The sequence below is a fragment of the Colias philodice genome, chromosome 26 (assembly GCF_061535455.1).
Source record: "Colias philodice isolate Cphi_HAF_F1 chromosome 26, ilColPhil1 Martin Lab GWU primary, whole genome shotgun sequence".
NCBI classification, from domain to species: domain Eukaryota; kingdom Metazoa; phylum Arthropoda; class Insecta; order Lepidoptera; family Pieridae; genus Colias; species Colias philodice.
In genome coordinates, this window is record NC_143111.1 from 4,498,231 (window position 1) to 4,523,641 (window position 25,411).

The window sequence follows — 25,411 nt, forward strand, 5'->3', positions numbered from 1 at the left end:
CGTAAATGACACAATAGTGACACAAAATGTTGTGCGATAGTGACACAAAAGTCGCACAGAAATTTACACTAGTGTAACACAATAGTGGCACAAAGTGGTAGCAAAAAATTATAAAGTTGAGGTTACATTAGGAGTTATAGAAACCTATAGTTTTAAAAATAGAAAAATAGACATCAATATATCTAAATTATTTTCAGACGAAATTAAAACAAAATTATAATCTAAGAAAAGAAGGGTTTATTAAGTCTCCAAAATTTAAAGTTTATGAAGTGGTCAGTTTTTTTTATTGGAGTAATTGCTTCGACGTGGCTATCGGAAATCATATTTCCATATTCACTGCTAGGTGCTATTTGTAACTTTTTTTTCAGTTCTTCATAATCTTCTTCCATTTTTGCTATATGTTGCTGTTGTACTCTCATTTGATTAAAAAGTCTGTAATAACCTTTTTTCAAAGTGAGTACGCTATTACGAAGCTCTGTATTTTCTTTCCGCAATTTTCGTTCAATTCGTCTTTGAATATTTCGGGCAATGGATTCCAGGTTGTATTATGGGATATTCATCATCTTGTGAAGCGTTACTTCGAATAGTCTGTTCTGTGTTTGTTGCTCTTGGTCTATCTCTTAGTTCATTAAATTGTCTCCATTTTTTCCTTCGTTCTTCTTTCTGTTCTTCTGTCAAAACAGCTGTCTTGGTTTTGTACAATTGTTTTGTCCTTTCTAAATTCCTTTTTTTAAAGCTTCAAATTTTTCAGGATTATCTTTTTTTAATCGTTCTCTATATCTTTTGGACTATTCTGCCGAAGTAAGTGGCATCTGAAAGTTGAAAAGAAAAAATGTCTTATTTCATGCCTATTAGTCGGCTTGTTACGACCAACAGTCTAAATTTGCCACTATAGGCAAAGTATTTTGACAGAATTTTTACTTGACAAAAAAATTAAAATATTTCCTGAATTCCAAAAATATTTCAAACTATTCCTATAATTAATAAAAATAACTACGTTAAAAATAACCGACTTCAAAGCACTAAGCCTTTAGTATTAACCTTCAAAACGTAAATCTATTGTGTCTGCTATTCTGCGTGCGACGGGCATATTCTAAATTAAAACGATCCCAATACTCAATTATTGATAGCTTTCTCAAATGCTAAACAAATATACCTAGTACTAAGTGTATCTCAACCCTATTATGGTAGCACAATTGTGGTGACACAGAAATTGTACAACTGGTGTTACAAAAGTAATACAAAAGTGTCACAATTGTGAGGTAGCACAGTAAGTAAATATTGATTACTCTGAAACTACACTGTGAATCGTATTAAAATGAATATTACGCAAACACCCATGCTTTTTTTTACCTAGAGCACTATTGAATTATAATTAAAACACAAGACTTACCGTAAGAATCGTTGAATAACCTGCCGAAAAATTTCTGACCACACTAAACCACTTTGAGTTTAACAATGCGAATGATACAATACGGCCGTTATTCTCTAGCTGTCTAGACAATTACACGCAGTGCTGCCAGTCCTCCAAAGCGAAACCTACCTTGTTTATAGTCTATAGAAACTGCCAATGAAAACGGTTGCACAAAATAAGTAGCACAATTTTTTAAAATCGCACATAAATAACAAAAAACAGTAAATAAGCATAATATATCAGTTTGTTCCTTATAGCCTACGTGAAAAAGGTTGCTCATTATACGTTTTTGCTGTAGAATTCAACATTCAGCCTATAAGTTACATAGAACTTGTTCAAAAATATCTTCAAAGTTCACCCTCCAAAATTATTATGCCGTTTTGTACATAATTTGGTCGCGTTAGTAGATAAATTATTTTATTTACTCTGCTATTGAGTATTATTATATAACATTGGGTATTTGGCATGCTGGACAAATAACCATTTAATTTAATATTAATTGTCGTAAAATTCTATCATACATAGTTTTCAAGAAAAATGTTTGGGAATTTTTTGATTGGGCAAATGTGTCAAAATTTTGGTCTTTACCCATATACCACCTGGTTCTAATGAGGACATTTATTATGATATTTTTAAAATATTAGAAGAATTAAGTACACGTTTCTCATCATATAAAATTGTAATATTTGGCGATTTTAACTTAAATTCAGCATCAAAAAATGTTATTTATAAATATAATAATATGATTTCCTTCAGTAAGTTGCATCAGTATAATACTATTAAGAATAAGATGGGTGGAATTCTTGACCTTGTATTATGTAATGCCAGTAGCAGGGAATTACAGGTAAGTAGTGACACACCACCACTTGTCCCCATTGACAGTTATCATCCGTCTTTGTTGGTGAAATTAGCATATTTAAGGACTTACAATATAAACAATTCATGTGTACGGTCTGGTAGTAAATTAAATGAATGGAATTTCCGTAAAGCAGATTATAATGAATTATATGCGTGCATACAATCATTGCGTTGGGATGACGTTTATTCCTGTACTAGTGTAAATAGTGCCGTAGATAGATTGTACACACAATTATTTAATTGTTTCAATAAATGCGTCCCAAAAAAGAGACATGCTATGAATAGTTCACGATATACTTATCCGACGTGGTTCACTACGGAAGTTGTTACTAATATAAAAATTAAATATTTTAATTTAAAAAAATATAAGCAGTTTGGTCTACAGTATAACCTTGAAATGTTTAAATACTATAGAAGTAAAGTAAAAATACTTATCAATCAGGCTTATCAGAACCATATAAAAAAAATTGAAACCAACATTAAAGACGATCCCAAGAAATTCTGGGCATTTGTAAAGGAGCAGCGGTCATCTAGTAAGTTGCGTATCGAATATGACTATGATGGTGTTAAAGTAAGTGGTATTGACGCCGCAAATGCATTCGCTAAATATTTTCAATCAGTATTTTTAAATGAAAAACCAAAACTTGATTATAAGGAGGCTTCGCTTGTATCCGGCGTCGCTTCATCACGTATTTCTATAGATTACACTAGCGGTCCGCCCCGGCTTCGCCCGTGGTACATATGAAAAATAGATGTTGGCCGATTCTCAGACTTACCCGATATGCACAGAAAATTTCATGAGAATCGGTCCACCCGTTTCGGAGGAGTATGCAGACTAACATTGTGACACGAGAATTTTATATATAAGATTTCAAAATCTGATATAAAGCTTGCAATTCGGCGCCTTAAACCGCATTCGGCAGCAGGTCCGGATAATATACCGCCGTTCATTATTAAAGACTGTATATCAATTTTTATTGAACCTCTTCACTACATATTTAATTTGTCTCTCCAAACAGATACGTATCCTACCGTATGGAAAACTTCGCGTGTTACACCGGTTCCAAAGAGTGGCTCCAAAGTGAGCATTGAGAACTATAGACCTATCGCGGTGCTATCTACTTTTGCTAAACTACTAGAAATTATTTTAAATAATCACGTCTCACAACAAATAAGTTCTCGATTATCGGATTGTCAGCACGGTTTTCGTGCCCGTAGATCAACATCAACAAATTTAATTAATTTCGTCGACTACGCTTCTAAAAACTTAGATCGGAAAAAACAAATCGATGTCAGTTATTTCGACTTTAAAAAAGCGTTCGATCGCGTAGATAATGACGTCCTTTTGCGCAAATTTTCTATGATTGGTTTCACTCCCAGGCTGGTAAAATATTTTGCAGACTACCTCCGGGATCGTTTTCAATTTGTACAACTTGGTAGTTATCGTTCAGATCCATATGCCATCAATTCTGGTATCAGTCAAGGCAGTACCCTCGGACCTACTCAATTTCTGGTAATGATCAACGATCTTCCAGATGTTATTAGTTCTTCCCAGTGTCTTATGTTTGCCGACGATCTAAAATTATATTTGGCTGTAGGAAGTATTGAGGATTGTCAGGCATTACAAAACGATATAAATAGCGTCTGCGAATGGAGTAAAATGAACCGTTTAGATCTTAATGAGGCAAAATGTAAAGTAATGACTTTTACTAGGAGTAAATCTCCACATCTCTATGACTATAAAGTTTTGGATAAGATTGTAGCTAGAGAGAATTCGATTCGTGATTTAGGCGTATTATTCGATCGTTCCTTAAGTTTTAATGACCACATAATTGATTTATGCCATAATGCATATAAAGCCCTTGGATTTATTTTTAGGCAGACTGCTCGTTTTAATGACAAAACTGTTATCACTAGCCTTTATTATGCGTTTGTACGTAGTAAGCTTGAATATAACGCTATCGTGTGGAGCCCGCATGAAAAAATTTACACGTTAATGATTGAAAAAATTCAACGTAAGTTCTCAAGATGCCTTTTCCGGAAGATGTATGGATATTATCCCTACTTATATCCATCCTTGTACGTTACGGGGATGGTTGGAATGGATACACTCGAGCTACGACGCGAGCGCGCGCTTATGGTTCATTATTATCTGCTGTTAAATAACAAAATTGATAATCCCGTGGCACTGGGGGCCTGTGGTGTGTGGGCACCGAGCTGCTCCGTGCAGTGGCGCTCGCGTCCGCTGTTCGCGGAGAGCCTGCTCCGGACGCGAGCCGCTTGGAGTGCACCCACCCACCATGCACTCAATTTGTTAAATAAATTTTTACGTGCTAAATCTGAAGTGGACCTATTTAATGTTAATATTGTATCGTTTGTCTCTAATTGTACCTTATTTTTAAGTCAGACTTTGTAATAATTGTTATCTTTGTGCGTTTTGGTATGTTTTGTACTGTAAGTCAAAGATGTATAAATAAATAAATAAATAAAAATAAATAAATAAAGGATACATATATTAAACTGAATTGTAATGTAACATTTATGTATAAAATAGAGTCCAGATATACACTTTTCTCTCAGGAGCAGATTTGATTTGGTTAAAAGTTAATCTATGCCTTACACATCTGTGTCTTATTTTTTTCATTTCTTTATTTCATAAACCCCTGTCACTGTGCTTTACTCTTAAGATAATAAATAATAGGTATCTGCTTAGACAGTCGTTTTATTGTCGTCGTCGCTTATATAAAATAGAGAGAGCTAATTGGAACTGGTGGAACCTGAAAAAAAAGGGTTTATATTAGCATTCTAGTCATGAAAAATTGTTGCTTATAACTTTTTGATATTTAATAAGGTTAATATTGTATAAATTAGTTTAATAATAGTACCTGCACCAGTCTTGCTATATGCTATTTTTGCATGCATCATTCTTTTTGAAGGCTCAAATTTTATTGCGTTTTGTATGTTTGCTTTTGATGCCATCAAAGAAGAAATAGTTTCAGTGTTCAGTCTGTTCCGGTTACCGCATTTTATTAATTTGAGCTGGCTGAAAATTCTTTCCACACTAGCATTGGAAAAAGGCAAATCAAGCAAAAGCCCGACAATCTTTTTTAAATTTGGGAACATTTCAGTATAGGTCCTTTAACTTTAAAACTCGTCTCCAATATTCTTCCACTTCCAGATTTTGGCACAAACCTAAATCGTTGTGGTCCAGGAAAGCATGTTTTTTCCATTCTTTTTGAAGCTCTACTTCATTTACATCCTCTTTAACATTTGGAAATCTCTTCAAAACATTTGACATATCTTTTACTTCAAATTTTTGAGCAACGCTTGGTTCAATCAGCTCTATAATACCGTACAACGGGTCAGAAACATCAAAACGTTGTACGATTTGTTTTATGGTTTCAATATAAAACATGAGACAAGTTCTCTTGAAGTCTGTTATTACCGTTTTTGGTTCTGGTATTTCTTTTGAAAGTTCATCAATGGATTAATATATGTTTTCGAAAAATCTTGGGTTGGCGTATTCTATTTTATATGCATCGGTTGTTCTGCAATAATTGAAGTTCATGTAATTACTGGCTATGGTTTTTATTAGCTTATGCGTTTCTGGTTTGAGCTGATGGAGCAATGGCTGTTCAGATTGGAACAATCTGTTAAAATCATTAAATTGTTCCAATACATACGACATAAATTCCAAGTAAATTTTTGTTAGCTTGTTGTCTAGAACGCCAATTATGTCTTCAGTTATTTTGCTGGGGTCTTCAAATACTTCGAGTCTGAAATATTCGGAGAGAACATCGTATTTTTCGAGGACCCGTTTCACGCAAGCTTCTAGAGACAACCATCTTGTGATTTAAGGACTTAATATTTTGTGGATTTCGACGTTAAAAAATAACTGCAATTCCTTGAGTTTTTCTTGCCGGAGTGTGCTGTGGTTGAAGTGTGCGCTGACATTTCTTAAAAGTCCTCAACAAATCTTGGCAGCTTAAGACATGACAAGAGGGAAATGCAGTGATGTTTCGTTAGTTACTTACGAAATATAATAACCTAATATTACCTTTACTAAAGCAAATAGCAATGTATATGTATATTTTATATTATTATAAAAACCATAACAACATTTATTTTATGATTAATTAATAATTAATTTAAATTCAAGTAACTGTTCATCGATAGTTATGTAAGAGCTAGGCTTGTAAAGGTCTCTACATCTTTGTATGTCTATCTTTGTATATCTCCCAAATGTCTCCAATGATTTTTCAAAACCGTCCAATGTTTTTACGACATATCTACCATCACGCTTTGGTCCGGGAAAAATATGGACTACGTTCCTCGCAGCAGTCCTCCTAGCGAAACATCACTGCATTTCCCTCTTCACCCCTCCACGACGTACACGAAAACTTTATTAAAAAGACGCAATTGACAACTTGTGCCTTTTCAGATCTTGACTTATGTGTGTCACTGGACCAAATATAATGGTCCCTCTAAGTACCTCTAAGAGTACTAACCTCTAAGAACAGATGCAAAGGGCAAAACAATAAGACTATGAGGTGACTCTTCTTGTAACGTAGTTGCTGGAACAGGCGAATTTGTCTCGTCCGCGTCAATTGTATCTTGAAATGGTACTAAGGTGTTCAGGGGTTCTGAGTGATGACTCAGTAGTACTAGTACTAGTAGGTACAATATTTTCTAAGTCTTCTTCCAGTCGATATGACACGAAAGAAGGATCTGCCACGCTATCGTCAGAGTCATAATGATCAATTTCCAGGTTCTCATTTAGTAAAAAATCGGCTATTTGTTCGTCGTTGAGATACATCTAAAAATGAAATAAACATTTCGAAAGTTATAACATAGCTACATGCTAAAAAAATCGCAAAACAAAAAATAGTTACCAAAAAATAAACTTACCGTAAATACTAATGATCGCCTCCCAAGCGATTGAGTGCCTTATATAACGTTCGTTCTGTTCAGCAATAAGGCCGCCTTTTGTACAAATGATGCCTTTGAAATTTTGTTCTTCTTTTTCTGTTTTGTCCATTCATGTTTGTACAATGAAGCATTATAAATAAATAAATAAACGTTCGGAAAGTACCGAATTGGCGCGAAAGCACAATATGCTTCGCGGGCGCGTACTTGTAATAACCGGAAAAAAACTGACCGCGCGCGGCCTGTCAGGCGATGTTTAGTATTCTAGGGTTGAAATGAAATGAAATGAATTTATTCGCAAGAAAAGTGGTACCTAATACATTGGTGTTATGAGAGAACATGTTCTACACAATTCGCCAGTCACAGCTGGCATGCGAATGGTTAATGTTGAAACATTGTCAAATCTTCAGTTGGTAATGCATCTGCCAATTCTGACTTAAGGTAAGTAAAACATTTGTTAAAGGTGTCTTACTTACCTTAAGTTTAGGCTGTGTGAATATCTTGACCATTTCTTCTTCGAGGTGGCTTAAAAAAGCTTGGTTTTTGTAGAATCACATGCACCTTTATTTGTCGATGTTCTGTTATGAACGTTTAAGATCTGGACCGTAAGGAAAGAGCCCTCCCACTCGAAACCCATTTTTATGCAGCTCGGAGTTATACTTTCTAATGCACGTTTTAGTATTGGGGCAAAGTTTTCTTTTTTCACTTGCTCCCCCAGATTTTCTGTTTTCCATTTCTTTTTTTCCTGACGCCAGTACTATTTGGGTATAGGGCAATAACTAAAGTTGATTAATAAGTTTCGTTACTTAAGTTAATTAATAAGTTTCGTAACAATGCACACAAATGCAGACTTTATGTGATTGTACAAAGGCCCTTCATTCAATTAAAAGATCTAGGCAAGACGTTAGGTTGTTGGGGAATTCCCCGAACATAATAACGGGTCCGCCAAATAACTTTTTTTTTAAATGCTATTTAAAAAAAAAACTACTAAATATTTTTTCAAATTTCTTTTTTTATTTGAAAGTACAATCCTTCCGGTTAATGATGGAAAATAATTTCATTCAAATGGCTGCCTCGGCTGGCCATGCAGTAGCCTACACGATCGGTCCAATTTTTGAGTACATTATCGATTGTGTGCAGCTGTATTTCACCAATGGCTTCACGAATATTGTCCTTTAAAGCGTCAATTGTCTCTGGCTTGTCGGCGTAACACTTATCTTTGACGGCACCCCACAAATAATAGTCCAACGGTGTCAAATCGCAGCTCCGAGGTGGCCAAACGACATCAGCTCTGCGGCTGATAATGCGATTTTCAAAAATAGGGCGCAAAACATCAAGTGTAGCGTCGGCTGTGTGGCACGTTGCGCCGTCTTGTTGAAACCAAATGTTGCCAATATCCTCCTCTTCAATTTCTGTGAACAAAAATTCGTTCAACATGGCCCGATAACGATCGCCATTGACTGTAACGGCCACACCTTGCTCATTTTCGAAGAAAAATGGCCCAATTATGCCTCTGGACCAAAATCCGCACCAAACAGTGACTCGTTTTGGGTGCACCGGCTTTTCAATGACTATCATCCATATCTACACTAACGCGTCCGTGGACAGTACGCCTTAGGCGTACTGTCCACGGACGCGTCAAATGACGAATCCATGCAACCTACAAATGACGGCAGGCGTATTTTGCATATTTGTTATGTCCACGCTATCGTCATGCAATCGTCAATCACGCTACAAAACTTCTCAGTTTTCTTTCAAGTAGCATCGCGAAAGCACGTCTTTTCGTTGGGAAAATGTCAAGTGATGATGAGGATTGATTATAGCATACAACTTCATTAGAAGACGACGAAACAGGCGAAGAATGTACTGGCTTCATCCATACATCGAAAGAAATATAAATTGTAGGTTATTTGTTGCTGCCAGAGAGCTATCAGAAGATGATTCTGTATTTCAATCATTTTACCGAATGACTAAAAATACGTACCAAAATTTAGTCTCTATTGTTGCACCACATATACAAAGACGAAATACTGCAATGCGAGAATGTGTCAGTCCAGAAGAAAGGAAACTTATAACTTTGAGGTAAGTTATATTTTAAATACTAGCTGGTGCCCGCGACTTCGTCTGCGCAGGATTAGGGCTTTTTTGACATCTGCATATTTTGGACAATTCACACAATATCTTTATAAATTGTAGCCTATGTGTTACTCTGATTTAGAAGCTATATTATTGTTAAGTTTCATTAAAATCCATTCAGTAGTTTTTACGTGAAAGAGTAACAAACATCCATCCATCCGTACTTACAAACTTTCGCCTTTATTGGTAATATTAGTAGGATAATCATAACGTACTTTTCTAGTAAAAAAAAATATTGTAATAAAAATGTATTTTAATATTAGAAAAAAATTTAAAAAGAAACGTAGGTACTTTAAAGTACCGATTACAAGTTTTCAAAGTTCTCCAGTTGTGATAAGTCTTCAGAAAGATTTACATTTATTCGAGAATAATTAATTGGAGATACTGGAGGAAGCGATGAATTTGAAATAGAATCTACAGAAGATATTGGTGAATAGGTGTCCCTGTATTGTTGTGACTGCTGTATTGGATAATAGTGGTTGTCATGTTGCTGTGGCTGCTGTGATTGGTCTGACTGAATTTCTTCGAGTAATAATAAAACCTTGATTCTAAACTTTCTCATTTGCTCCTCTGATAAATTTTCTACGTCTAGCAACAAACTTAGTAAAAACATTTTTCTAGCACTGTCTGTATTAATTTCTTTTTTTTTATCCAATCGACAAATGCTTTGTCAGCTTTGTTGGTAACTTTTCTTATTTTTGGCTTCTTAAATGTGTTTGAATCGACGGATCCAGAAGATGGCGTTACCAATGTATTCGTAGTTGCTTGAGTACATGGGACTTCGTCAGTTGTAGAATTAGATTCAATATTTTCGGTGTTCACCTCAGGTGGCACAGGTATGTTCCCCGGTTCATCAGTGTGAACAATTGCTTTCACAAAAGGAAGAACAAACTGTAGTTCTTCATGTAGGTAGTATAATTTCTTTTGCTTTGTCGATGAACCACTAGGAGTTGGTTTCAGGCTGCGGACAAATCCATTCCTTATATTTCTCCACCTAGTTTGACAATCGGCCACTGAAAAGCAACGTGCAATTAATTCAATATGTCTTTTTTCAGATATCTTTTCTAGAGTATTCTGGTAATTTATTATTGTATAAACAAGGATATTGTTCAATAATATGAACGAAATTCACTGCCGAGCCCGCCATTTTGTAAAACAACAAAGCAAAACAACAGGTGTTTCCGTCTTACAAGTCGGTCGAGTAGTGACATGCTGCCACGCGCACCGCATGACGAACGCAAGACGAAAGGCGGACGCGACGTTGCCGCTCCGTGGACACAGATTTGATTGTTTCTACGCAAGATGCAAGCAATCGGCAATTGACGATAGCGTGCGTATGACGTGCGGTTTACGTGGACAGTACGCCTAAGTTTTTGCAGTTTTAAATACTATCCTATCCTATCCTACTTAATATTACAAATGCGAAAGTGATACCGTACCTACTGTATTATGGATTCTGCCAATGATCTATAGATATACAAAGAAGAATTTTGTATGGTACTTTATTTATAAATTTAATTTAAAGAGCAATATTGAATTTGATAATATTGTAATAGAAAACTAGCTTTCCGCCCGCGGCTTCGCCCGCGTTTTCAAAGAAAAACCCGCATAGTTCCCGTTCCCGTGGGATTTCCGGGATAAAACCTATCCTATGTGTTAATCCAAGTTACATATGTGTGCTAAATTTCATTGTAATCGATTCAGTAGTATTTGCGTGAAAGAGTAACGAACATACACATACAAATCCATCCTCACAAACTTTCGCATTTATAATAATACTAGATTTCCGCCCGCGGCTTCGCCCGCGTTTTCAAAGGAAAACCCGCATAGTTCCCATTCCCGTGGGATTTCCGGGATAAAACCTATCTTATGTGTTATTCTGATGTATAAGCTATATTGTGGTAAAGTTTCATTCAAATCCATTCAGTAGTTTTTACGTGAAAGAGTAGCAAACATCCATACATCCATACTTACAAACTTTCGCCTTTATAATAGTAGTAGGATTAAGTAGGATAGGATTTAAATCTGCAAAAACTTAGTGTAGTATATTATGTGTATTAATAGGTACAATTTTTTTGATAAGTCTTAGCTGTAAATTTGAGATTCTATCGATGTAAGTTTTGAATGTGTGTCCATAACTTAACTTAGTCCAGGAGCAAGCGCAAAACGTCGATAAGGAAATCAGCAATTACAGGAGGAGTACGTCTGATTACTATGGAAAGCAAAATAGAAGTGAAGGCACGGGTGTGGGGGTGCTGCAGTGTTGTTGTTGTGTAAATATTATAAGCGTTAAATTATCTGGAAATTATAGCCAGATATGAAAAAAAAATATATATTTAAAAAAATCATCAAGTTACATAGAATTTGACACTAGATGTAGCCCGATCAATTTAAACCAAAAAATGAGGGTACTACTACATAAAGTCCCAACAACAATAGGAGATCTCAGTCTTGGTAAAAAAAAAAGATCCAATTTTAGGGTGTAATCCATAAATTGGATGAAACTGGTTAGGTAAACATAATTGTTTACCTAACCAGTTTCAGACAGACTTTAATTCAGATCAGACTTTAATTCACAAGACTGATAAATTCCATTGTTGCACTATTATACTCACAAGACTGATAAATTCCATTGTTGCACTATTATACTAATGTATAATAGTGCAACAATGGAATTTATCAGTCTTGTGAATTAAAGTCTTGAGATAAAATCACTCATTCATCAGCCTTCTCTTCTCTTATACATACGTAAACATAAGATATATTGAGACAAAATTATTATCACATTCTGGTTCACTTATAGTGAACAAAATAACTACAACAAATTATTATTGAATTAGCAAAAATAGGAAAAAATAAACTTATTCAAAGACCTAAACACAATTACATAATATGTATTTATAACATGACATAATGCTTAATATATTATAAGAAATTACACGCGAGGCCGGGTTAAATATTAGTTTGAAATGTAATAAGAATGTACTGCGATTCTACACAGCTACCTAATTGATGTAGGTAGTTGATAACAAATCGCAGCAAGTCAACGACTATTAGCAAAGTGAAGGTAGTTGGGTTGAACGTCGTATAAACAACGTCCGAGCCCCGAGGCACGATTCGTACGAATGCGCCACGAGTCAAAGGAACGCGGCAATTTATAGTATGCGACAGCTAAGCATGTTCGGACAGGAAACAGTGACAACTACTCATCCACAAAAATATTAAATCAAAAGTTATGACTAACAATATATTTTTATTTTGTTAAGGGCCGATTTTTCAATGCTGGGATAAAACTTATCCGTCCATAAAGTATTACACGATAATATTAAAATGTCACGTAAACTGTCAAATACGGGCAAGTAGAATACGTTTTTAAAATGGTAGCTTTATACATTATTCGACGAATAAGTTTTATCCAAGCATTGAAAAATCGGCCCTAATAGTAAGCAAAAATTAAAAGATAACTAGAAAAAAATTTGAAAAGCGAATAATCACAGAACAAAAGATAATTAAATACGTCACTAATGTGAAACTTACGCTGAGTTGCATGGACCTGTAACATTGGAGTTGCAATGCAAGCACAGCTGCGTTTAGTAAATAGTAATATAAAATTATTAGTAAGACTTCACTTGTTACAACAATTCAAAGATTTATGACAATATTTGGAATTACAAAGCAAACCGTGCTTTTTACAAGCACACTTATTTGAGGAACATTGTTTGCTTGATTTCTTGCAATGACATTGCTTATACCCTTGTCCGCCGAATGGTGATTGTTGTGAGGAAATACCACGAATAGGTAATACTACCTCGGGAACGGGGCCGGTAAATTGAGCTCCTGGAGATATTTGAAGTGCGTTTCTTGGTAGCCAATCTTTAATTATACCAACGGAGGACCAACTTGAAACAAACCATTATTCTGATCAATTACTCGTCCTGTAATGTTTTTGTTATCTAAGGGTGCACGATCGTACTTCGGAACATCAACCAAAATTGTAGCACTTACATCTATTTCTTTAAATTTTTTGTTGGATGTAGTACACATAGTCGCAGCTGCTCTTTTTAAATTTTCATGCGAACTTGTTCTTTCTTTCTTAATAGGATCTTCTTGCCAGCATAAGTTACATTTAACATTAATGGTAGACATTGGCGAAGGTTTGCGTAATAATCACTATTACTAGTATTGGGTCTTGGAGATAAGGCTCTGCCTTCAGGTGAATTGTTTGAAATTTGGCGTAATTCAGCATTATCAACTAATGACCATATTTGCAATCTTAATTGTACTTGCTCGTAAGGTGGCAGCTTCTTTACAATTTTTGCCATTAAACCAAAAAACAGATCATTTTCATCTAATCCACTTTGAGTAGAATTTCTATAAGCAATTTGCTTAAATAAATTTAGACGCCCTTGACTGTGCGCATTGTGTTTCTGTTTCTTATCGTTCTTAGCTTTATCTTTTTCATTTTCTATTTCCTGAGTGTCTGATTGTGTTTCTTCGTTATTGTGAGTATTTTCCATAGTTCCGTCTTCCGGTGTTTGTATTTCTTCGCTAATATCATCAGTGCTTTTTATTATCACACTATTATCTGTTGGGTTTTCATCTATCACATTAGTAATACTGCTTTGGGACTAAGGAAGGCTGTCCAAGAATGATAGGAGATCAGATCTTTTCTTTGCTGCTTGTCCGCTTGAACCAGTGCCCTGTTTCCTCTACGTCGAATATAATAGTCACGTATGTAACACCATCTCTCAGCAATCGGAATCTGTAAAAAGTGTATTTAACTTGTAACTATATTGAAAATGATAAAATCGCTTCGAAAAAAATGCTCACATAATTATCACCGAACTTCACTTGTTAACTATGTTAAGTTCGTTTTATTTTTAATCATACCCTCAAACAAACTAGCTTTCAGTAATCAATTATTTATATTTGCCTATTTAAGTTGTGCTGCCTCACATACTCCGCCAGTTCATTTTCTCTATTGATATTTTCATTAATAATAGTAATGAATTGTTCAGCGTATATGCTGTCCTCGTACGGACGTCGTGTTGCGTTAATGATTGCTGCGGTAATTCTGAAGTCTGTCATCATGTTTGGCAAAGAAACATTAAAATAAACGTGCCGAAAGATTTTAAAATCTTTTTTAAATCGACCATTTATGGTCTCGACCACCCAACGGGTCATCGTAATGAGTCTCGACTTATTGGCATCTGCTGTCGTCAACTGTTCTCCCCTAGATCTAGTTGGTGGCATCTGAGGGTTGTAGCCACATAGTTCAATACTGGGAATCGCATCTCGAAAGCCACGGTCTAGTACAAAAACATCGTTAGGCCTAAGAAATCCATGCCAATAGAAGCTTGGTCGTCCATTAGGCTACGCATAATTGTGGCATCGGAACTTGTTGTTGCAAAGGGCCCCACTACATCTAAAATATAGCCATCCGTACACACGACCAAAAAAGGTTTCACTAGGTTTCGGAACTTGTGCAGACTGTATGTTACCCGTTGAAACAGAAAATTGGAGCTCTTTTGGACGTACAAATAAGTGCCGTCAAACACCAAAATGGCTGTGTCGTCGTCACCTCCGAAAATATGAGCAGGAATCGAAAGACTTCGAGCTACTACATCTTCTCTGGTCACTTTAACTATTTTAATTTTAAATAATTGTGAATATCCTTCTCCTGGGTATTTTCATACTGTAGAGTTAAAAACTGTCCAGCCTGGCTATCTTCAGTCGGTTCAGTTTGAATAATATTAGTGTTTGGTTCAGAATTTTCAGGATATTCTTGTATGGGATTTTGTTGGGTAGGTGAGTGAGGAGGTGCTATATTAGTAATTGAGTGTATAATCAACTTTGGCTTAGAGGTACTGGCACTTGAAACATTTGGTTGATTGAGAGAATGGATGATTTGCTGGTGGATGATTTTGGGGCACATACATATTTTGTGGCAAAGTTGGTGATGGTGAAATATTGTAATATGAAGGTGAGCTTTGATGTACAGGAGTGTAGGAACTATAGATGGATTGAGGGCTTATCGAAATCACAGATAAGTAATTTGAAGACTGTTAATTCCCTTTATTAATTTTCTTTACGAATTGCAGCATTCCTAACTGAAAATCTATTTTTTGGTTAGGATTCATTTTTTTCATGTTACTTCTGAAACTTAATAAAAATTTGGTGTCATCACCTTCGTCAGCAATGGGTGTAGCTGTTGCTCGCGGGTGTAGCTGTTCCTAATACACAAAGACATGGGACTGACATTTACAGGCATAGGTGCTGATTGGGTTTGGTTCATGTTGTTAGTAATCATTTCGCTAGCCTTTATTGATGCTGGAGCCGATTCGCATGTAATAATCTTAAATTCTTCGTGCTCAGGAAGCTTAGGAACATCAGAAATTAACAACCCATCTGGCATTTTTTCTATCGTAATATCAACAACAAAATTTATGTCGTTGCAAACATTTTTGTTCATTTCGGATGGTGATTTCTGGCATGTTGTAACATTATGTTTTTGTGGGCTGACAATAATGGTACTTTGGTCCTGTTGATTGTCTTTTTTTCGTCCTAAAACAATAAGAACCTTTACTGTAGGTATTTAATTAATAAACAAGTAAAACAATAACCATGTGACAAGAGTTCATGCAGTCAAGTTACTTCAAGCGAAGAGTGAACCGGTACCTACTAGGGAAGCGCGTACCATCTTAGACCGCATCTTAGCTTTCCATCAGGCGAGATTGTGGTCAAGCGCTTCCCTATCTAGAGTAAAAAAAAAGTTTGTCAAGTCAAGGCACACGTTTGGCCATCAAGTTCTGGAAGCCTTTATAGTTGGAATTCGCCAACTTTGACACGGTTAGATACATTAGGTATCTAGGTTGGTTAGGTCAGTTCAGTAACTTATAATATCAGCCATACAACAAGAGTTAGGTAAGTACGTGAAACAGTCACCCCTAAGCACTATCTGAACACCTGGTAAACAAAACTGTCTTGCAAAAAAAAAAACAAAAAAAACTTTCTTGCTACAGGTTGTTCAACTAATGTTTTTCTGCTGCAAAATATTTACTAATTGATTTTATTATTTAAAGTAGTTTACTATAAAAAATGTTTCGGAAATACCTTACAAAAAATAATTTGTGTGACAAGCTAAAAGTAACCTTAGTTATTCAACTTAAGAGTCAAAATTCAAATGAAAGCAGAAGAGTTATCAACTACTCCCACAACTCAAAATGATTGATATTCAAGCTCGCGTAACTTATGAAAAAAATAAATATATCATGTTTCTTGCATGGGACCCCCTTTAATTTTTAAATTATTTGTATGTATTTCTGTTGTCATAGCGGCAACAGAAATACACATTTTGTGAAAATTTCAGCTTTCTCTGAAAATCTCTATCTATTACGGTTCACAAGATACAGCCCGCTGACAGACAGACGGATGGACGGACGGACTGTATGGATTGAAAGTTAATTTCTAATTCCTCGTAATCACGTACCTAATCGTATTGTTTATAATTTCTTAATTTAATTTGCAAAAAATTGTTTTAAATGATTGTAGGTACACACCTCAGATGAATCTTCTCTCTTCTGGCACATTTTAACCATACATCTTCCTCGTTAATGAAAAACCACATATGCGGCCGTAAGGTGGTTTAAGTTCTCAGTTCATTTATTGCATTCATTAGGGCACTTTGACTTTTAAGGCAGCAACTATCATCTAAATTATAAATGCTTTATTGTATGTAATAATAATTTATTTTTTAAATCTTATAAAAATCGACTGAGGTACAGCTACAGTTCAATGAAACAATTGGTCTAAAAAAACCTGGATATTTTGATTTTCTTCAGTATTTTGATTTGAATTATTTGCTGGAGAATCAGTTATTTGGCTTACTAGTGAATACTGCGGTAGCAACATCTGTCTGTTAAATAAGTTAGATTGTTATCTTGTAATTTCCTGTAAAGGTACACTGGAAACGGGAGCTATGACTGGCTGATTAAGAATTTATCCTGCCAAATGTAATACAGCAACTTTAAAATTTCTCTTTTGATATTCGTTCATGTTTTTCATATCAGGTAAAACACTTTTTTGAAACGCTTCGTCCGGATCCATGACGCTTGTTACAGAATTTTGGGTTCTCTTTCTTTCTTCAAAATAATTAATAGCTGTTCTATTGAGCTCACTAAGTGTTGTTCCGTAAACATCAAAGACTTTGCCACATTACTACTGCTTGGTTCTGGTGTCGATGTGGCCGACGTATCAGTATCAAGTAGATTATGAGTAGGTCTTCGTAAGGATTGACTTATATCTCTTAAACTTGCAGTTGATTCTTCATCAATATCGGATAAATCCAGAGTTGAGTTGCTCTGTTCTTCTGAATTAGAGTCGGAGCACCGGTGCACCCCGCGTCCCCGCCCCGACCCTGCCGCGACGCCGCCGCGACTGCGCGTCGACTCCGCCGCCAGTCCAGGCAGTGCGCTAGATTTGATTCTTAAGAATATCTAGAGGAGGCGCGCTTCTTGAACGCCCGCGCCTCGACCGCACCTCGACTCTTGATTCAGTGAGCGTTGCACCGAAGGTCACGTATTACACTAAAACGCGCGAGACGCAAGCGATGCATCAAACCGCACGCGTATCCCCGCGCTCACCCCCGCGCTCTCAGTCGTTCCCAATCAGATTCTAAATCTTAGATCATCGATTCATTTGCCATTGAAGCTCTGTAGGCAGAATGATTTTCTGGCATGCGAAGGCACAAGTTGTACCTGCCTTTAAAGCTTTTCCTCCACCATTTGCTAGCAATGCGATTTGTTGATGGCAAAAAATTCTCACGACCAGCCACTTCAGCAAGATCATACGCATATTTTCTTATTTGATAAACTGTTAGCACGAAACCCAATTCTTGCATTTCTATTATATAATTATAAAGCCTTAACTCCATATTACAAGGCAATGCAAAAGGCCTCCCCATTTTTCTTACAGATTCTTCTTCATTTCTCAGGTAACGTTTCAAAGTACTCCAAGGGACTTCTGCTTCTTTGGCAGCTTTATATTATATACTTTTTTCCTTCTTCTCTTACTAACCTGACAGCTTTTTGATTTTATTGATGTTATACTTTTAAAGTGAAACTTTTATTACATCGTCTCAAACTTTTTGATTTATTCCATTCTAATACCAAAAACTAATACCACTGGTATTTGTTTCAACTCATATTTTTTTTCTATTCCGAACCGATACCATTGTTTAAACTAATACCAAAACAAGTTCAAAGATATAAGGTACAGTCAGTAAAAATGCTTTGTATGTAAATATAAGACCTTTAATCCTTTAATCAAATTTTGTTAGCAAACGTCTTGTTCAATGATAAAATATCACTTAAATAATCAACTTTAATATAATTTTTGTTCCTCTCTATACCTGTATAATATTTTTTTTGCAAAAACATCAAACAGGAAGAATTTACTTACAATCTAAAAATTACAAAATATCTCAAAAAATTAACTCTTAATTTATATTGAAATTTATCTGACATAGTTATTATTAGACAGGTACGTAATTATTCACGTCTACCTATCTCATAACAACTATGTCAGGTAAATTTTTAACAAAAATAAATCACTTTTTATCTAACAATTGTAAAATATCACAGAAAATCAACTTTTTGTATAATCTAATCAGTCATTCATCACCTACATAGCAATGAATCAGCATTTTTTTTTGCAATAATATCTAATATGAAAAATTCACTTTAAATCTAACAATTATAAAATATCACAGAAAATCAACTTTTTGTATAATCAAATCAGTCATTCATCACTTACATAGCAATGAATCAGCAATTTTTTTTGCAATGAATTCTAACCTTACCTAACAATTGTAAAATTTCACAGAAAATCAACTTTTTGTTTAATCAAATCAGTCATTCTTCACCTATATAGCAATGAATCAGCATTTTTTTTTTTTGCAAAAACGTCATATATGAATAATTCACTTATAATCTAAGAATTATAAAATATCACAGAAAATCAACTATTAGTATAATCAGCTAAATGACGTGTAAATAATTTCTTATATTTCAACAATTAGTAGCTAAACCCTTAATTTTTCTAAGCAGTGACTTACGGAGATTTTGTTTTTGAGGAGTTGGTCAGTTACGTATGTGATCCACGAATTTTTCATAATAGTTGTCTGTGCACATCGTTTTGCGGGGGGTGCGTTTGATTTATATTGAGTAACAACCACTGTTTGTAAATCTGCGTCCTCTTTCAGCACGTTCAGAAGCTGATATAAATTAACATTCTTTGGCACAGCCGAGTTTAATTTCTTATGCCAAGATTCTACGGCATTTGTGGTTCGATGGCGTTCACCATGAACGCACCAAATGTCTACAAAACTCTCGTTCTCTAGCCATTGTGACACCATGTAGTCATTAAATGTTTGAATGGCGTCAGTATCAGGACAGTCTTCCATTATGTAGCACCATCCTTCTGATATGAATTTACGAGGAAGTAAAGGCAGTAAAGCTGAAAGTCTTACATGTCTTTGGGTGATAGCAATATAATACAATACAGTAGCGCAGAATTGTGATTTGAATTTGTTATATATGTTTGGTATTGGGGCGAAAACAGACTTCATCACTTTATCTCTTAAATCATCCAGCTTTTTTGCCATTACATTTTTGAATTCATCGGGCTCGCAGCTATGATTTTTCTCATTGGAAATATTGCCATCCTGTGAGGACAACAAAATAGCTTTAGCAAAATAGTTTTCGGATAAAAATACATATTGAAAGATGGAACACTAACTCGCTAGCGCTGTCTCATGAATGTGCTTGGATAGGGAATTGTGTTATATTGAGTTAAAAAATATTACCAAATTACTTATATCACCGACATACATCCCCTTACAGATTTTTTTTTAAGTTGAAGAAAAATTCTATAACTCATGTTATTTAATTTATTTCACATTCAACTTATCATTGACCACAGTTGTTGATTTATTTACTGAGTTATTAATTTTTCCTTCTAAAAATTTGTGTTAGTCTGGAGAAATTAATTATTCCATCTAATGGAGAACAGCGGCTTGTGAGGTCCGGTAGTGTGTCGACTGTGCAGCATGTGCTCACGGTGGACGATGAGATTGTCAGGACCCCATTAATTGGTTTAGATAGGGATAAATTACTTGCGATAATTAACGAATTTTCAGATTTATTTATCTCGGGCACTGCAACATCCACCGTGAATACAGGCAGCATGGAATTTCGATTAACTTCCACTACCATAATAAATTGTCGTCCTTACAAGCTTTCAGTAGATGAAAAGAAAAGAGTTCGTGAAATTGTCAACGATTTGCTCAGTAAAGGCCAATTTCACGAACTCTTTTATTTTCATCTACTGAAAGCTTGTAAGGACGACAATTTATTATGGTAGTGGAAGTTAATCGAATTTCCCTTTTGAATTGAATTTAGACACACTACCGGACCCCACAAGCCGCTGTTCTCCATTAGTTCTAATGTATGTCAAACCCTTTCGATTCAACACATCGGTGCCAATCAAAATGGATGCGTTTATGCACTCAGAAGGAACCAAAAATAAATCTATTTCTAATGAGACTTCAGGAAATTCTATAACTGTCGTGACTAGGGAAGTCGACTCAATTTCATCAAACGATTTTGATTTTGCATCAAACGATAAGTTGAGGTTCTATTAAAATTAAAACATCTCAGTACTGATTCGGAAATTAATTAAATATCTGACCCGCTATCGATCAAAACGTCAACTGGTACTTTTTGAACAACCGCTGATATTACGTTACTTTGTTTGGGATCGTGTCTGCAAAAAAATACTTCATTGATTTTTTACCATTACCGTCAGAACGCTGTTTTTGAAAACATGAATCTATCAAGTGTCCATTTGTAATTGGACGCAATTGTAATTGGAGATGGCTTCGCGATACTGTCAACCTGAGTAGAAGTTGTAGGGTCAGCTCTAAGCTATTTAGGACAATGCACTTTCTTATGCCCTAAATTTCCGCAGGTGTGGCAAATATTTTTGTTATTATCAAGCCTAAACACCTCGCGTTTTCGCGTGTAAGACGTACCCGAACTACGAGAAGGACGAACAGTATTGTTGAATTGACATATTTATTACTCCTATTTCACCTAGCAAGGTAGGATATAGCAATATCAATTGCTGTTTTGCACTTTATCATATAGCCAGGAGATTCACGTAAGTTTATTTGAAATTTTATATAATAATATGTGTATGAGTTATGCCAGTGACATGATATAAAGTGAAGAAAGTGATACGATAGGCCTGAAGGCCTCAGTCCGTCAGCCACGGAAGAGCTCAGCTCTTCCGTGTCTGGCGCACATTCAATTTTTTTTTATTTTGATACTCAACATGTCGACCTGTATATTTTCTTGCATAATTTCAACACTTCTGTCTCTTGAACTTCGTGAAGTTCTTCAATAAATTAAAATGAGACATCTCCATCCTTTGTTGTTAATGTAATATTCTGAAAAGGCATTTCTTGCTAGCTTTAACATATGCGCAGCACCTAATAGGCAATGCACATTAGTTGACCCATTTGGGTGGAGGAAATAAGATTTTGAAATCGTTTTGAGATAAACAGCAGCCTAAAGTTTCTAGCGCTCTTATATTAAATTTAGCACCATCGCATGTGATAGAACGCATAGTAATGCCAATCTCTTGTAAGAGACCACTTTGACCACTTGATTGACCTCATTGGACTGCCCTGGTCTTCCAGAATAGTCGATATTCTTTCTTAATAGTCGATCTTTCTTCCAGAATAGGCCTAACAATTGGATAATAAAATTTTCAGTAAAATTCAGTAGAGATATTCTTTCCGATCTGTTCTATCCAGATTGACCATTATGTATTTTTGCAGCATTATGTATAGACATTTAAAAAATGTGAAACATTTTGTACTAATATTTTGTTTTTTGCATGCTATCATAATAGGAAATCATTTGGTCAAAGTGGTCTACTCCTCCCATTCCTTTATTGTAATCAGCAACAATATTAGGTTTTAGTTTAAGTTGATTCCTGCGATTTCTGGTAGTTATCATTTCAGGATTGTGTATATTTGAAATCGTTAGAACATCGCTAATATATCACAAGGAAAAGAAGCATCCCAGGCGAAAGCCAAGGTTTTGGCTGAGCAACCACATTAGAGAAAGAGCCGTGAAAGGTGATTTACTGCGAATGTACCACGACTTACAGGATGAATATTTCATAAATTATTTTAGAGTAAACAGACAACAGTTTCAAGAATTACTTTCATTCATAGAAGAAGATATAAAGAAACAAGATACGAATTTTATAAAAGCTATCACACCACTGGAAAAGCTTGCGGTAACTTTAAGGTAAGAAATGAAATCCTTGATTTTAATTGTTATATTTTTAATGTGAACAGAAATTAGATTGGGTACCTTATTAAAGTATAAATTATGGTGTCTTGTTGCTACAGTTGTTCAAATATTGTTGAGGATTGGGTATGTTGTTGATCGGATGTGGATGCAGCTGAAGATGTTGAATATCCGTATGTAGGAGTCCTAATATGTATAAGATTCAAGTTCTTCTTCGGCCTCACAAACTATTTCTAGGACCTTTCTTTTAATTCTGTTTTGCATAAAAGTTGGCATTGGTTTCGCTGTTTCGGCCATACTTTGAAAAAATATTTCGATTGGATGCTTTTTTTCTTGATTTCTTCTTATGTCTCGTTCTTCTTGACGTTGTTTATGATTGTTTTTCAAATCCCTAATAATGTCAATAATATCATCATCGTTTTTCTTTTTCTTGTTCTTTGTGCTGACAGTGAGCTTTCTGATTCTTCTAATATAACCGTAGAAGATGATTCATCATTAACATGAACATTTGTGGAGAGTGTTGGCTGGATTCTGGATTCTTAACCTGAAGACTTTGTACTTGAAGATTTGATGGACGTTCCAGCTGCTAACTACTCCGTTCAAATAGATTTTGAAGCAGATGCTACTCCCGGAGGAGCTGAAAGCCATTATTCATCCCCGACAATTTTATCATCAAATGTGAATGCACCAATTTGAATCCATCACATAGTCATGATGCTAATATTTTTTTGCGATCCCAGTCAATGTCTCTAGAGCATGATTCATCTAAGCAACTTAATAATACAGACGAAGAGATGGATGTAACTATTTTCCCAGCTGTCAGTCACTCCAGGTAAGTAAAACAATATAAGTATAGTATTTATTTATTTATTTATATATTAAGCTAAAAAGTATCTATTAACTTTATTAAAGCGTCGACATAGTCACGTCAAAATAATCATCAGAGTCTTGGGAAATCTCGGATTCAGAAGCCTGCAAATCTTCAACCAAAAGTTTTTTGCATAAGTAGTTTCTTCGTGCTGATCACAATATTTCGTGGATTCACAAAAAGAGACGAAGATGTTCCCGGCTTGGAATATGTGGCACTCGTATTTGTGTATATCGATAGAGAAATAGTTATTTTATTAGCTGATCCAGGGTGTATCAAATGTGGAACATTTAACATTGATACGGCATATGTAGCTGGCAGAGGAATATATTTTTGGCCCTATCCATGGCATTTAAAATTTCGGTTTTTGCATTAAACTTTTAACCCTCATTTAGTTTCCTTAACATTGGAATCAACATCTCTGCAAAACTAACGTCTTCGTCCAGAATTTGTTTCTTACGTAAAATATTCAATAATTCCTCTTCATCTGTATTTTCTTTTTGTTCTTTATTTTTTCACAGCCGAGGCAAGTGTGACATAAATTTAAGTGGTACAAATTATTATATGATGTAATTAGTTATGAAGAGTTAGGAAAAAATTAAAAAAAAGTAAAAACTCCAATATTTTTCTAAAAAATCAATTTTTTATTTCAGTTCCATATATGGTACACTGAGCTTTAACTATACTATTTAGTACTGAATTATATTGAAACGTAATTATTAGGAAATAGTATCTTATTTTAATTATTACAAGCTTTTTTTATTTTAGACTTATTAACATAATTATGAAAAAAGTGCATTACCATGTCTGAAACAAAATTAAATAAGGAACAATTATGTTTATAAAAGCTATGTATGAAAGTTTCGGAAACAGTTATTATCTTTATTCAGGCAAAGTTCTTCCCGTCATTTCTCACAAAAAATAAAGGTTTTGCCTTTACAACTAGGATATTTGCATCTTTGTCTTTTTTCACCCCAGACGGGAAAATGCTCAAACCCGTCACGTCTGACATCACGAGGAGGTAGGATTGCAATATTGGGCTTGCAGTATTCTTTTCTTCTCAATTTCTTCAGATATGTCTTCTTATGATGGTCTGTCTACCTCTCTTCTTGTTCATGGATGGCCCAAACATACATAAACATTTGCCTACCTCAAATTTGAAATCTTTTTGTTTTAGTAGAACTGGTGTGTTATTCTGTTCCCCAACTCTTTTGTACAATAACCAGCTATTGATCAGAGTAATATCAAGAAGATGATAAAATAGTCTCAAATACCATTTACGAGTACTAATTTTTATTATATATTTCCCTAGGAGGTCTAGAAGGTCGACTCCACCCATATGCTGGTTATATGTTTTGATTATTTTGGGGCAATCTACTTGAATATACTTTTCTCTTTCTTGCAATATCTTCTTACAGATTCTTTTGGCTCTACGCCCACAAAAGATGACGATAAAACGACCGGCTTGTTATCGTTCCACATAACGGTTACAATATCTGTGTTATCACAGTTTGCCACCCATTCCTCTAAATAACCCCTCTGAATCTTCTCCTTTTTTAGGTCTTTGATGGTAGGTATTTTGAGATCTTTTCCGAAGCGACCTTTGTTGACAGTTCCTAGCGACTGTATCCCTTATTTGGCCAAATAAGCAATTAATTCCGTTGACGTATAATAGTTATCAAAAAATAACTTGTAATTTTGATTCCTTGGTATTGACCTAGCTAAGCGCACTACGATATTTGAACTTTTTTTTACTTTTTAATTGATACGTTAATTATTCATTTGTTCAATGTTTTAACAATGATTTGTAATGTTCCTAGAAGTTTT

General features: G+C 35.1%; 2 long non-coding RNA genes across 2 annotated transcripts in view; one reads left to right on the top strand and one right to left on the bottom strand.

Moving 5' to 3' along the window:
- The window catches only part of LOC149476873 (uncharacterized), a 34,711-nt gene that overhangs the window by 2,650 nt on the left and 6,650 nt on the right, over window positions 1-25,411 (top strand). The gene's annotated exons all lie outside the window — the stretch shown is intronic.
- Window positions 215-1,489, bottom strand: LOC149476874 (uncharacterized). Its single transcript, XR_016317743.1, has 2 exons — window positions 1,394-1,489; window positions 215-812 (listed from the first exon to the last, which is right to left on the bottom strand). It is a non-coding gene; the product is annotated as an uncharacterized LOC149476874 (long non-coding RNA).